The 14,118-nt window shown below is 41.9% G+C and overlaps 1 protein-coding gene across 2 annotated transcripts in view; it reads left to right on the top strand.

The window, feature by feature from the left end:
* The window catches only part of etf1b (eukaryotic translation termination factor 1b), a 663,186-nt gene that overhangs the window by 578,937 nt on the left and 70,131 nt on the right, over positions 1 to 14,118 (top strand). The gene's annotated exons all lie outside the window — the stretch shown is intronic.

The following is a 14,118-nucleotide window of genomic DNA, read 5'->3' as shown; positions in this document are numbered from 1 at the left end:
ATGTTTCTTGTCTCTGCCTAAGTAAAATTAGGGGGACATTTCTGATTTAATCTCATGAAGCATCAGCCTCCCTCTTCCAATGTCTATCTTGAGCTAGTTATTTCTCTTACACAATTAAACCTGCTCATTCTGACCTTTGTGTTTGCGTTATCCCACCTTTTCTCCACCTCTCACCCACAGAGGAAGGCAGGGTGACAAGCTGCTGAGGTCATGAAATTACTTGGGCTTACGTAATGTGTAGAAACCCCCCCGGGTTTTGGTTTCAGCAGAAACCTTTCCTGCCTGACAACAGCTCCCATTCAGTGGCTTTGGTCAATATGATGCATGTCTACAATAGGTGACAAACCAATATTATTAATGATAAAGAAACTGTAAAACCTATTTCAGATAAATTAATATATATGAACTGGTTGAAAAGCAGTTTAAAGAAAAAAACACAGACCTGTAAATGACTTAATGTTGTACTTAATGTTTACAATTATCTATTTTTAGTTATTTGGTTTTATTTTGTATAGGCTATATTTCGTAAAAGTATTTATATGTTTTTCTTTTTACACAGCTTTATATATTTTAATTCACTTTATTTTACACAGCTGTTGGCTTATGGTGAATGTAATCATTTTGTGAAAGTTAAATAAGGCTTATGGTGAATGTAATCATTTTGTGAAAGTTAAATAAGAATCATAAACCGTAGTTGCTTGTATCATTGTGTGCTTATTCATACACCCACAGATGATCACAGTTATTTACCATTACTGACAGACAGCAGTCCAGATCAAGACGGACGGACAAACAGGTTTTATTCTCGATAAACATGCTTTGTTTTTTACAACATCATAAACCCTTTTGTGTTACTGGCAGTGGTGGAGGAAGTAATTTGATATTTTGCTTCAGCAAAAGTAGTTATACACCATTGTTGACATTCTCTGTCACAAGAAAAAGTCCTGCGAACAAAATGTTCAAAGTAAAAGTATAACCTCAAAATATACTGAAGCACAACAATTGAAAGTATTTATGCTGCATAGTTCCCATTTCAGATGATATATAGGTCTACGTTATATCATTTATTTATAACAATTGATGCATTGATGTGTTCATCACTTTAATGTTGTTACTTTGTATACTGCTGATTATAGTTTACATTTTGAATCTGAATCTGAATCTTCACAGTAATAGTCCCAGATAATAAATATAACGTACAATATTTGCCTCTGAGATATAGTGTTGTAGAAGTAGGAAGTAGCAGGAAATGGAACTACCCAAGTGAAGTGCAAAATGCTTAAATGCAGTACTTGAGTAAATACACACAATTCACAGTCCACCACAAGTTAATGGTTGGATTGCATTTCTACAGTATGTCACGCCCGGATTACAGGTTAATAGACGAGGTTTAGGAAGGAAAACATACTTTTAAAAAGCTGTAGAAAGTTGTTTTTTTTACTCTGTGACTCCTTTCCTCTTCATGATCGACTGCAGGCTTGCTCTTGCAGCGACTCCCTGATGGTGAAGCCGGCTGTCTGATGCGGTCGAACGACTCGTTGGCAGTAAGGACTCACTGGTGATATGAGGAACAACTCTGAGCTGTTATCTGGGTCACTTTTACAATTAATTATTTAGAGTCTAAAATACAGATAGGAGATAACCTCTTCAATCACGACTGTGTTCTTTTTCAAGATGCTGTTTGTGTAAAACATAAAAAGACATCATATACTTTATCTCTGGCTGTTTCTGGATTGTTTTGTTCAGTTTGATAATATTGCATGTGCATTTTGGCCATTATCTTCTGTCGGCAGAGTTTAGGCACTGTAAGGAGCAACTATTGACACGATTGCTAATCATGGACACATATTTTACACAATCCTTTTTTTATAATAATGACATTTCTTTGGAAAGTGTAAAAAGTGTTAAATTATCAACGATAATAAAAATGATTCAAAGTAAATTAAAACTAAAATTACACAGCCATTTTTTCATGGCATTTGATGGTCCCCAGTGCATGTATAGATCTTAGCTCAATTGGTTTTGCTCTCTTCACTTCTACAGAACGTGGAGGAACTGGTCAGACCTGCTGTGAGTGAATGTGCCTTAAGAGTCGAGGCAGGCCATATATTTTTGCAAAACAGTCTCCATTTTGATTCAAATATTTACAAATTGGTCATGACAGCAATTTAAGTAAAACTCTGCAACATATCTGAAATCCTCTCCCAAATCATAGATGATCTATAGTCTGGTGTGGCAATTCCCCCTATATTAAAAGGATATCATTCATGTTCCATTATACAGCAGTGCAAGAGAGGATGCAACAGCATGACATTAACATTTGAATGTAAACCTTTATTAACAAAACAAGGTCCCTTCCCCCAACTTTAAAGTCTATATTTGAATTACCTCTCTAACTCCATAAGCTAAAAACTAAGACATCTATTTCTCTCATTAGACATGGCGCTCTTAGATGAAAAGTCTCTTGTCCACAGTAGGCCAGATGGCTATAAATAGTATTGGTTAATAGGTTTGCAAATCCCATGGCATCAGCTCTAGTTTTGAGCTGCTTGTGTGAATATTAGCCAGCAGCATGGCAGCTTCTTTATCTCAGGTTCACATTTCCCCCATTTCCTCTGATATGTGGAGCAGACCAAATATTACGCTTGAAAAACGTGTTCTCAAAGTAGACAATTCACATTTCGTCTTTCTGTTAATACTATATCCTTTATAACCCCTGGTCATAGGCCTTTGTATGACGTGTTTTTAATCAATGAGTATCAAAAATCGGCCTGTTGGGCCTGAGGAGAAGGCTGCGTGCAAACTAGGACGTCAAATGTGTTTAACAGTAAAATATAGATTTGAGCCAACATAAAGCTTTTGATTAGTATTGGTTGATCTTGCATTGTAAAGTTCATTTAAATGAAATACCACTTATATCAACATTTCATCTTCAATTGCCATTGTCCCCCTGTACAATCACCAGCATCAAAACCAGAAATGAAAGCCCCCCCTCTTGCTCGATTTGATTGACAATGACAAGGGTTGCAGCTCCATGCATTTGGCTAAGCAGTTTGGAAAAGTGCACAGCGAAAGGTAAGTGGCACAAGCAAGTCACTCAAAGCAAACACATTCCCAACAAAACCTATTTTTTTCCCATCTCGGCCACATACACTACAGTAATAGATTTAGCTGTCTAAAAAGTTAAAGAACAGGTGTTATGTTTGATTAATTGGATATACAAAGCCTTATCATTTACAGCAGATTTAAAGAAGCATTTATTAATGAGATTTGTCTACACACTTTTATGAGTATTCACTCAAGAACATCATTAAAATTGCACGCAAATTGTGCACACACAGTCACTGCTTTGCTCACACACGGACACTTACATTTGTAAATGTGTTACAGCAAATGGACGTTGTTTTTTCAGTGTGTGTGTGTGTGTGTGTGTGTGTGTGTGTGTGTGTGTGTGTGTGTGTGTGTGTGTGTGTGTGTGTGTGTGTGTGCATTAGTTAGCTTGGTATGCAGGTTGCATTCCCTCTCTCTTTCTTTGACTGCTTATATGAATAATAGATCACCTGTGCTAAAGTGCACATCGCTGTAGAGATTCACAGCACCAAGGCTTCATATATATACAGTATATATATATTATACATGTGTTTGTGTGTGTGTCAAATAGGACATGCTCCCTTCAACCATCACTGTACAGCATGACCTTCAACAAAGCCAGCTGAATTATTTGTACTAACCTTCTCTTCTCTGATCATTAAAGTGCCCATGTTATGCAAATGTTCAGGTTGCATAATTGTATTTTCTGCCTCTACATTCTTTAATGTTCAAAAGGTGATTTTTCTTCTCGTGCATTATTCACGTGGATGTTTTGGGATACAAGAAAAGGAGGTCTAAATGGCCAAACGTTCTATTCAAATTCTCTATTTTAAATACGGAATTTGCTATGATTCTTCTGCACAGACTTTTGATTAATCAAGGTTAATCGATGTGTCTGCGCAGTGCCAGTCCCCCCCCCCCCCCACCCCCGCGCCTCACACTCCCTCTGTATTTCTTTTAACTGACTCAGCCGTTCCCCAGATGCTGGAAAAGTCAAACATGTTCAGACACACACATATGCGCTGGCTCATCACTGACAGAAAGTCATGTTCAGAAATGCGCCTGTTTTCACTCTCTGAGAACAATCCAGAGAAAATAAAAGAAGGATCAGAAATGTAGGATGTAAAACATATGCTTTTGAGTTTCTGCTGCAGTGGCTGAAATGTGTATAAATGTGTTAAATTCACAACAGAAATCCATGTCCAATACAGTGGGAGGTCATTGATGAGAGCACTTTTGTAGGTCAATCTGTTAGCATCGCAATGGTTGCCAAACAGAAAGCCAATTCAATTTTTAAATTACATTTTGGATTCCAGAAACAAAGCGCTGTGATTCATGATACTTACGTATTTTGTTCAGCAAGATATTATTATTTGACAAAGATTTCGTTAAACAAAACATTAAATCTCTTAGCTTGTGCTAACCAATGACTTTATGTTAGGCATCTAACCAGAAACCCATGACATGTTTTACTTTGCGACAAATGAACCAGACTAATGCTAACTAGTTTTCAGGTTTTTGGACTCATTTCTGCAGAACTCTTAAATATGATGATTTGTAGACTGTAGAGGCTGTTTTATTGTTGTCTCATCATCAAACTTGAAGTAAAAGGAAGCTATGCTCCAACTCATCACTGTCGAAAACTATTGCTGAGGTCAAGGGAGAGCAGATCAGAGAAATCAATGAAGTTCCTCAGGAAGCGTGATTGCTCTTTAGCCAAATGGTGCCGTCTGCAGCATCTTGATCGATCACCACTGCTAGTTCTTAGATAAACACATGAAATAAAAGTGTTATTGTGAAAGAAATGCAGATATATCACAAAATGAGGTACTGCATCTTCTATATTTATTCTAATCTTTACTCATTCAAGAAATCATAAGCTTGAGAAAGAAAATAAATTAAAGGTCCCATGTCATGGCCATTTATACTGATCATATTTCCATTGTTGAGGTCTACTAGAAAATATTAAAATTGTGCAATTTTCCAAAATCACATTGGTTTCTCATACAGCATCTGTGTATAGTATGTGTATTCAGCAGGTATTCACTCTGTCCTAAATGAGTTGTTGGAGCTCCTGCCCCCCCTCCCTGTGAGCCCAGTGTGCTCTGATTGGCCGGGACGTTGCGAGGCTCGTTGCTGCTGCGAGCTGCTGCGAGGAGCGGACAAGTTTCCGGGTTGGCGATACAGCAAGAACAAGCGAAACTCATCCTGGACCTGAGCACACACAAACACTCAAAGCCGATGTTATGATCTCTGTAAGATCGCGGAAAAGGTAGGACCCAAATGCAGACTACAAAAACGGAAAAAGGTTTAGAAACAAAAAGCGAGCTTTATTTAAAAGCTGATAACAAAACATGGCATGAATCAAAACGGTGGCTCAGGAAAACAATAACACAAAAAATGAACGTGAAATTCATGGAGGAAGACCGGAGAGACAAACGTGATGTGAAGAGAGGACAAACAAACAATGAACCGACGAGGAAACACAGGAAAAGACAAGACTAAATACAGGGAGGGGTAATCAAGGAACAAGAAACAGCTGGGTAAAGGAGGGAGAAACGGGATGGAGGGATGAAGGGAGGGGGAAAGGATAGACCAGTTTGAAATGGAGGTGCTGGATGAGAGTCAGCTATTAGATTAGCATATAGAATGGCCCCTTGGGCACTGGTGCTACGAAGTTAGCTGCTAAAGGAGGAAGGTAAGCAGGATCTGGGTTGCTGTGGACTGTTGAAGGTAGAGAAGAAGAAGGGATGGAGGGATGAAGCAATGTATGTGCAAGGGGATTTTGTGAGGCCTGTGAGCACAGGAATGAGACTGAGAGAAAGGTTGACATGAGCTGCGACATGTCAGACACAGAGAGAGCAGGCACAGGGGGGTAATACGACCTGGCCCCCGCCAGGGGGTGCTGGTGACTCAGGATGTGTCCGTGGAGGAGAACGGAGGCCTGTGACGTCACGAGTCGTGGCACGCACGTGTGGTGTTTGACTCTGAAGAGGGAAGAGCTGTGGGTCTTGTTGTTACCGGTGTGCTGCTGTAGGCTTTGTAGAGGTTGTGCGGTCTTGCCTTGTTGTCGTTTCGATGGTAGTGGATGCCATGTTCTTTGAAGTCTGAAGACTGTCCACTTCCTGACTTCGAGCTCCGTTTGCAGATTCGTCCGAGAGGCGTGTCGAGTGAGCCGCGGTGAGTGGATGAGGCAGGCGGCCGGTGGTGGGGAAATTGGACATAGGCGGATTTTGCGGGGGGGCAGGGGCGGCATTGCCCCCCCTGGTGGCTGAAATATGTTATAGCATTACTAAGTCTAAAACTGTTCCAATACAAATATTTCGTATATATAAATATTTTAATAGATGTAATAAAATGATTGTTATAATACAAATCTGAATAATATCATGTTTTGTTTGAAATAATTTCATTTTTGAGCAGTCGCATTTTGTGACGCGTGTGTGTGTGACGTGTGAGGTTAAGGACAAAAGTTCCCTCGCTTTTTTTTGTATCCAAGTGATTCAGCTATTGTATTAGCAGTAATGGATATTCGGCGATTTTTAAAACGTCCAATTTCGTCTTCAGCTTCAACAACAGAAGAGCCACCGACTGAGCTTAACTTTACCAACCAGCAGCCGTCACAATGTCAAGTGGCAGACACGCAAACGAGCAGCTCTGGATTAGCTAACGTTAGCCCCACAGCGGAGAGCTCTGGATTAGCAGGACCAGCTAACATTAACCCCACAGCAGGGAGACCACCGGCACCGGGGCCGTCAGTGGGTCATGATGATCTTGGGGAAAAACACAGCTGCCCCAAGCAGCCTACTTTATCCGATTTCCCCTCAAAAATGTTTGGGAAAACGAAACGATCATTTTCCACGTACTATTACAAGAACTATCCCTGGCTGGAATATTCAGTACGAATTGATGCCGTCTTCTGTTTTTCATGCCGCCACTTCCAGACTGACAGTGGTGTGGAGGATTCCTTTAGAAAGGGCCTGAGTGACTTGAAAAAACTAAGCAGCAAACTGGAGAAACATGCACAATCCCAGGCCCATCTGAACTGCATGGTTAAATGGGATAACTATAAAGTGACTGCATCTTCTGGAGCTATTGCAGCGAAACTTTCCCGAAGCCACGAAGATTCTGTTGAGAAGAACAGATCTTATTTGTGCAAAATTGTTGATATTGTGAGGACCTGTTGTCCAAACTCGGATTGCCTTTTCGTGGGATCGGGAAGAAGCGAGTCGAGTCGCGTGGAAATTTTCTTGAGGTTTGTGGGCTTTTTCTCCAAGTATGATTCTGCCACTTTTAAAACATGCNGGCGGTGTGTTTGGGATCATTGTCATGCTGAAAGACCCAGCCACGTTTCATCTTCAATGCCCTTGCTGATGGAAGGAGGTTGTCACTCAAAATCTTCGTGAGATTTTGAGTGACAACCTCCTTCCATCAGCAAGGGCATTGAAGATGAAACGTGGCTGGGTCTTTCAGCATGACAATGATCCCAAACACACCGCCCGGGCAACGAAGGAGTTTCAAGGTTTCAAAAGCATTTCAAGGTCCTGGAGTGGCCTAGCCATACTTGCCAACCTTGAGACCACAGAAATCGGGAGCATTTCAAAATGCAAAATGGGGGGGGGGCGGGGTGCTAGTGGATCGCCGGAGCTGTTAGATTAACATTAACATGCTTATTGTAGTTCTAAGTGCAATGCCTTGCGGCCTGTAGCACCATCCTTGATGGAGCATATGTGTGGGCAGGAAAGGAATGAGCAGAGAGTAGAGTAGTTGTCGATTCTTGTTCTGTTTTCTGTGACTATCTGCCTCACCCTCAGACTTTCAGTTGCCCGCTACTAAAGAGACATGTTACCATGGAAACCAAACAATGGTGTAGCTGTATTAAAGTCTGAGTGGAAACAGTCCTGAGTAAATCTGATTTTGTCAGAAATCGGGAGAAATNGGAGCGGGAGGTCCTCTGTTCGTTAATGGCTCTGTATTGGTGTTGTGCACGTTGATTGAATAAACCAAGTTAACAGAAGATAAACGTCGTGTTTATTTGTAGTAGACTAACAACAACCTCCTTCCATCAGCAAGGGCATTGAAGATGAAACGTGGCTGGGTCTTTCAGCATGACAATGATCCCAAACACACCGCCCGGGCAACGAAGGAGTGGCTTCGTAAGAAGCATTTCAAGGTCCTGGAGTGGCCTAGCCAGTCTCCAGATCTCAACCCCACAGAAAATCTTTGGAGGGAGTTGAAAGTCTGTGTTGCCCAGCGACAGCCCCAAAACATCACTGCTCTAGAGGAGATCTGCATGGAGGAATGGGCCAAAATACAGTGTGTGAAAACCTTGTGAAGACTTACAGAAAACGTTTGACCTCTGTCATTGCCAACAAAGGGTATATAACAAAGTATTGAGATGAACTTTTGTTATTGACCAAATACTTATTTTCCACCATAATTTGCAAATAAAGTCTTTAAAAATCAGACAATGTGATTTTCTGGATTTTTTTTTCTCATTTTGTCTCTCATAGTTGAGGTATACCTAGGATGAAAATTACAGGCCTCTCTCATCTTTTTAAGTGGGAGAACTTGCACAATTGGTGGCTGACTAAATACTTTTTTGCCCCACTGTATGAGCTCATCAAACTTCACATTCAGAAGGCATAAAGCGCTACAATCTAAATGGACTGCTCTCTTTGTATTATGATTCATGATGTTGCAACACTTTTAAAAAGTAACCCGAAATCAAACTTGTCTTCTGTTTTTTGCAATTACACAATATCTACTTTCATGTGTTATTTGTCATGTGCTCAAAGGCTTGGTGAAGTAGACACTGACTTGATATTTGTGTGTTTATTTATCGCAGTGGGAGGAGACAGTGATCAGTTTTTTGCTTTCAAAAAGTCAGTTTCTGTTTTACCAAGGAAATTGTAATTGTATTGTAATAAAGTTAGTTTTGGTTCGTAAATTTGACATTCAGTGCATAATGCCAAAATTAATTTCATCGAGTACAGAGCGTGCCTTTTTCAGAACATGAATCATCAGCGCTGAGAGTGTTACAACATCATCGGGCTGAGACTAATGGAGAGACACGTGTTCGCCAGGCTGTTTGGACGCCTGCCAAGTGTTCAACTGATGATCGGGCTGAGAACCAAGTCCCTTTCAGTGCTGTCAGTCCAGGAAGTGATCCACCAATTAGGAAATAAAGACAGGAGACGCAAGAGGTTTTGAACACGCATCAAATATAGGGATAATTTGACTTATTTTAGGAACTCTTCCTGAATGAACAGCATTGTAAACGAGACAACTCCCGAACCAGAACACTGAAAATGGATTCCAAACTCAAGAGTCGGATGCAAAGTGCTTGCAAACCAAATCAGGGATTGAGAAATCAATACTGTGCCAGACAAAATGATGCATCTCTTTGTGTCTGTGAATATAAAACAGCAGACCGCAGAGAGATCAGAGAAGACCGGAGGATCATTGATAAAGAAGAGAGCGGCAAGAGACATTGGGTGTGTGGTTTTCAAATCAGGCAGAAAACTGGCCTCTATTGATGGTTTCAGTTCGCCACCAATAGAGTGAAATCAAAAGCAAAATGGAAAACGGTCGAAACAGTCATACAGCATCAGGATGAAACTGGATTTTCGTACAAAGCCCGCACTGTCTGATTGAAACGGTTTGGAGAGAAGATGCATTACCCTTTCAGTAAAGAATGTCCTTTGCCGCTTGTAAAATATATGAAAGTGCTATAACATGTCATGTGTCCTTTGGATGCACAATCAGTGGAAATGGTGTCTCAGTGTGGAGAGGGAAAGGTGATGGTGAAGGGCGAGTTTTGATGTGTTGACAGATCATCACAGATGGGGGTTAGAGGGGGGTAGCAGTTAGTCGAGAGAAGTAGACAGAGACAGGACACAATCTGCAGTTTAACATACTAACTGACACGTGTGGCTTTAAATTAATCAAAAATAAGGATGGCTGTGTTATAACGAGGTTTAAGCATTGGGTCAGCATGGAGCACAACAATGTAATCAATTAACTCACACACTGGTTTTATTTATGAAAGAAAAGTAGTTTTTGAAGTATTCATAAAAGGTTTCTTACACTTTTGTCTCGTAGTCCTTCCAGGCTTTGTCAAAAGGCTTTTTCAGATCCTGTCAAAAACAAGCAGACAAATTCAATTGTGAACAAAAGTCAAAAATATTGTGCAGTAATAAAGTAAGGGTTTGACAGTATGAACAGACCATTTTTAGAAATTGGCAATCAATTCCTAGCCTTCCAGGCCACTTTTAAACGCAAAGCAAAAAGGCACTGTCATGGAAGCCGGCAATATTCAGTTGTGCTTTGAGGATGTGGGATAGGTATTTGACACCTACAGTATTTAGGAAATGTTATAGACCAGACAGTTAAAGGAATACTTCCACCATAAGGCCATTAGACAAGAATTGAAACACCTTCACAGCAACCACACCCACAAAGATCTGAACATCATCACTGTCATCGCTTACCAACTGTCAATTTTTTTTAGAATTTCACTACTAATGAGCAATGCTACTGTATCTCTCTGGGTGTGTGTGTGTGTGTGTGTGTGTGTGTGTCTCATTATGGCGTGAATCATTTATCTGAATCATCACAGGTGCAGAGCAGTCTACAGCTGTGGAAGATTACTGTGTGGAGGGTTTTTGGGAAGGCAGGTGAGTTTTGAAATGGTCACACTGACAACGGGTGACGCTTCTCATTGTCATGGGTGTGCTTTCTACAGCTGCTTGAGCAACGCGCTTGATTAAACAACACCGCGTACACTGCGGGGTTGATTAAACAGCGATTATGTGAAACAAAAGCAGACATCGCTGGGTGTAATTGGCTGTAAAAACTACAATGCATTGAAATTAATTGTTGCCCGATACCAGAGGCAGAACGCTAGGAGCGTCTGCCCCAAAGCATGCAACAAAAACAACGAATAATCACAGGAGTTTAGACGTCTCTTTGTGAAGAAATACCAACAACTACAGTTAGCACCTGCTGAATCCTGGCATGGAAGTCTGATGTTTAGAACATACTAACAATTTAACCTTAACCGACACTCATGTATGGCTTACTGTGCATTTCTGTCCATGAATGTGAAAAGCACACATTTTTCTGTTCGGCTGACAGGCAGCTTATGGCCTTAGTGCGTTGTTAAAGCTCCAGAGTGGACTGTGATCCCGCTGTTGACCTCCACTCCAACAGCAGAGGAGTGGCAGGCTCACCCCGTTAGCCCCCAGGAACACGGCCCAGGAGCACTCAGCCAGGCAGATAACCAGCTCAAGAGCCCAAACCACCAGAGGAAAGAGAGCATAAAAGGACTATAAAAACACACACAAAAGCTGAAAACCAAAAAGAACGCAAATCTGCAAAGAAAAAAGCCCAAAGCAAGAGAGGAAGCAGCTAAAAGAATGTACTGTAGGTCAGCAGAGAGTCAGAAATAACAGAGAGGGTGAGCGGAAGGAAATGTCATAGCCAGAGAGAGGAGAAAAATGGTAACAAAGGCTAAAAATACCAGAATCAGGCATTGCTGGGCAGGGACCGGCTGAGCAGAATAGGCCAGAGCACGGGGCAAATCTCTCCCTGAGGGAGCAGCGAGGTCTTAGCGCCCGGATTCTCTGTCTGGCTGAATCCAAAGGGTGGAGGAGGAATGTCATGCCCTTGAAAAGGGCCTCCATTCGCAAATGTATCGCCTTTTCCTACCTTCCGACCACACATGTCCATGAATAGCTGTTCCTGTTTCACATTCCTCACACCTTTCCCCACTGCAGTAATGAGTTTAGTTTGGATCTGTAGTGCCTGTGGATGTGAATATTTGTAGGGGCATTTCACCTAAATTATAGAACAGACGTTCTCCCATTTAAATCTAGGGTTATCTAGCATTAAAGCAACCAAAACCTCTTTTTAATGCAAAAAACTATAGTCCATCACATGAGAAGTAAAGACAAAAAACTAAGAGAAAGATATCTCTTAAAGCTTGACAAATAAAACCAAAGTTTGCATGCCAAGATACCACTTGAAGTAAAAAGGGAAATTGTGCTTTGTAATAATTGGATTGAACTGACTCTTTATTATATCTGCTGTTTCTAAATGCATGTTCAGTTATTTTAAAAACTACTGATGCTGCTGATGTAGTTGATAGCACATTGTGCAAAGAAATGTGGTTGATAAGTATTCCAAGCTTATCTTTATCTCATACAGCGAGCATGTGTGGGTGTTTTCGGATGTTCACGATCCACTGAACCACAATGAGACCCCCTCCTCACACTCCTTACTTACACAAACACAGTAGACTGTGCAGGAACTATGCAGACACTGTAACTGAGTGGTGATAAGCTGCTGTGACTCATGGTGGGTTAGAAACACAGACTGGTCAATGAGCAGAGGATGAGAGGGGCGGTATGACATCATGCTGCCGTCCACTCTGAAAGGCCGCTGTTAGCAGAAAGCTCTCGTGGACTCAGCACTTTCCATTTTCCACTGATGGAGTGTGTTTATCTTCAGTAAAAACACCCCTGGGTCTTCCAGGGACCCCACCCAAGCGTGTATGCTACTGCTGCACTAACTGAGCTGTACCCTGAATACATACTTTAGCTAAATAATGCTTTAAAACAAAATCTCTTTACAGAAACACTTTACCTGCTTCTGAATTGCCCTCTGTAGTGAACCATGGAGGTAGATGAGGTGGAAAACGGTAGATTTTAACATCAGTGATGGGTTGCTAGGTGGTAGCCCTCTAATCACAGAGCCATTAGTGGCTACCCCCCCTCAGGGTTAGTTCATCGCACTCATTGTCAGAGGCAGCACTGGCAGAATATTAACAAGCTGGGAGAGAATAACGGCAAGCAGAAAGCCATTAGGTTTCAAGTTAAATCAAATGAAAAGGACTGGTGGCTATTATAGCCGCCACATACAGCAGACGTAATTGCAGTGCATTTAAGGATACCAGTTTGCACTTTTTATGCATTGACAGAAGATTAAATATCTTAAAATAACTTGGCATTTACATGAAGAAGAAGCCGAAAGGAAAAGTTATTAAACTAAGTTGAAGTCGTAAATATATGCTACTGACATTTACTCAAGGTGTATTTTTTCACACAGCTCATATTTTGTTTTTACTTTTGGATAATGACGCATCAAAATTGTGACTAGTCTCTCTCCGTATACCTTTCTGTATACACCTCTCTTCCTCTCTAAGGACATGCATATCAACCCAATATGCTATCCTACTCTCACTGCAGCCTTTCATGCAGGTCTGGGCTTCTTCTGCTTTTGCCTCTCCTAACAAGTACTTCCCCTGGGAGACGACAGGAGTGAAGCACCAAATCCCCCCACAACCCCCCTCTCACACACATCGAATCCTGTCTGACTGCAATAAAATCCTGGATGCAACACAACTTCCTCAAACTCAACGGCAATAAAACTGAACTCCTCCTCATCGGCTCCAAATCCACCCTCAGCAAAACCCCCAACCTGACACTCACCATCGATGGCACCCCTGTTTCCCCCTCCACCCAGGCACGCAACCTTGGCGTGATATTCGACCCCACCCTCTCCCTCGACCCCCACATCCGCCAAGTTGTAAAAACCTCATTTTTCCACCTCCGCAATATCGCCAAACTCCGTCCCTCTCTCACCCGCCCCGCAGCTGAGCGACTCATTCACGCCTTCATCTCCTCCCGCCTTGACTATTGCAACTCACTCCTCTTCGGCAACAGCACAACATCCCTCAACAGACTCCAGCGTGTCCAGAACGCAGCCGCCAGACTCCTCACCCACACCAAATCATGGCATCACATCACCCCGGTCCTCAAAGAACTCCACTGGCTCCCCGTCTCACACCGCATTCACTACAAACTCCTGGTCCTCACCTATAGAGCCCTCCACCATCTGGCCCCCCCCTACCTCACTGACCTCCTCATCCTCTACCAACCACCCCAGTCCCTCAGATCCACCTCAGCCGGTTTGCTCTCAATCCCCAAGGCCAAACTCCGGAGCTTCGGGGACAGAGCCTTCTCT

The sequence above is a fragment of the Notothenia coriiceps genome, unplaced genomic scaffold (assembly GCF_000735185.1).
Source record: "Notothenia coriiceps isolate Sejong01 unplaced genomic scaffold, NC01 NC01_scaffold00022019, whole genome shotgun sequence".
Classification (NCBI taxonomy): domain Eukaryota; kingdom Metazoa; phylum Chordata; class Actinopteri; order Perciformes; family Nototheniidae; genus Notothenia; species Notothenia coriiceps.
The sequence above is the reverse complement of the archived record's forward strand: the minus strand, read 5'-3'. Positions and strand labels throughout refer to the sequence as shown.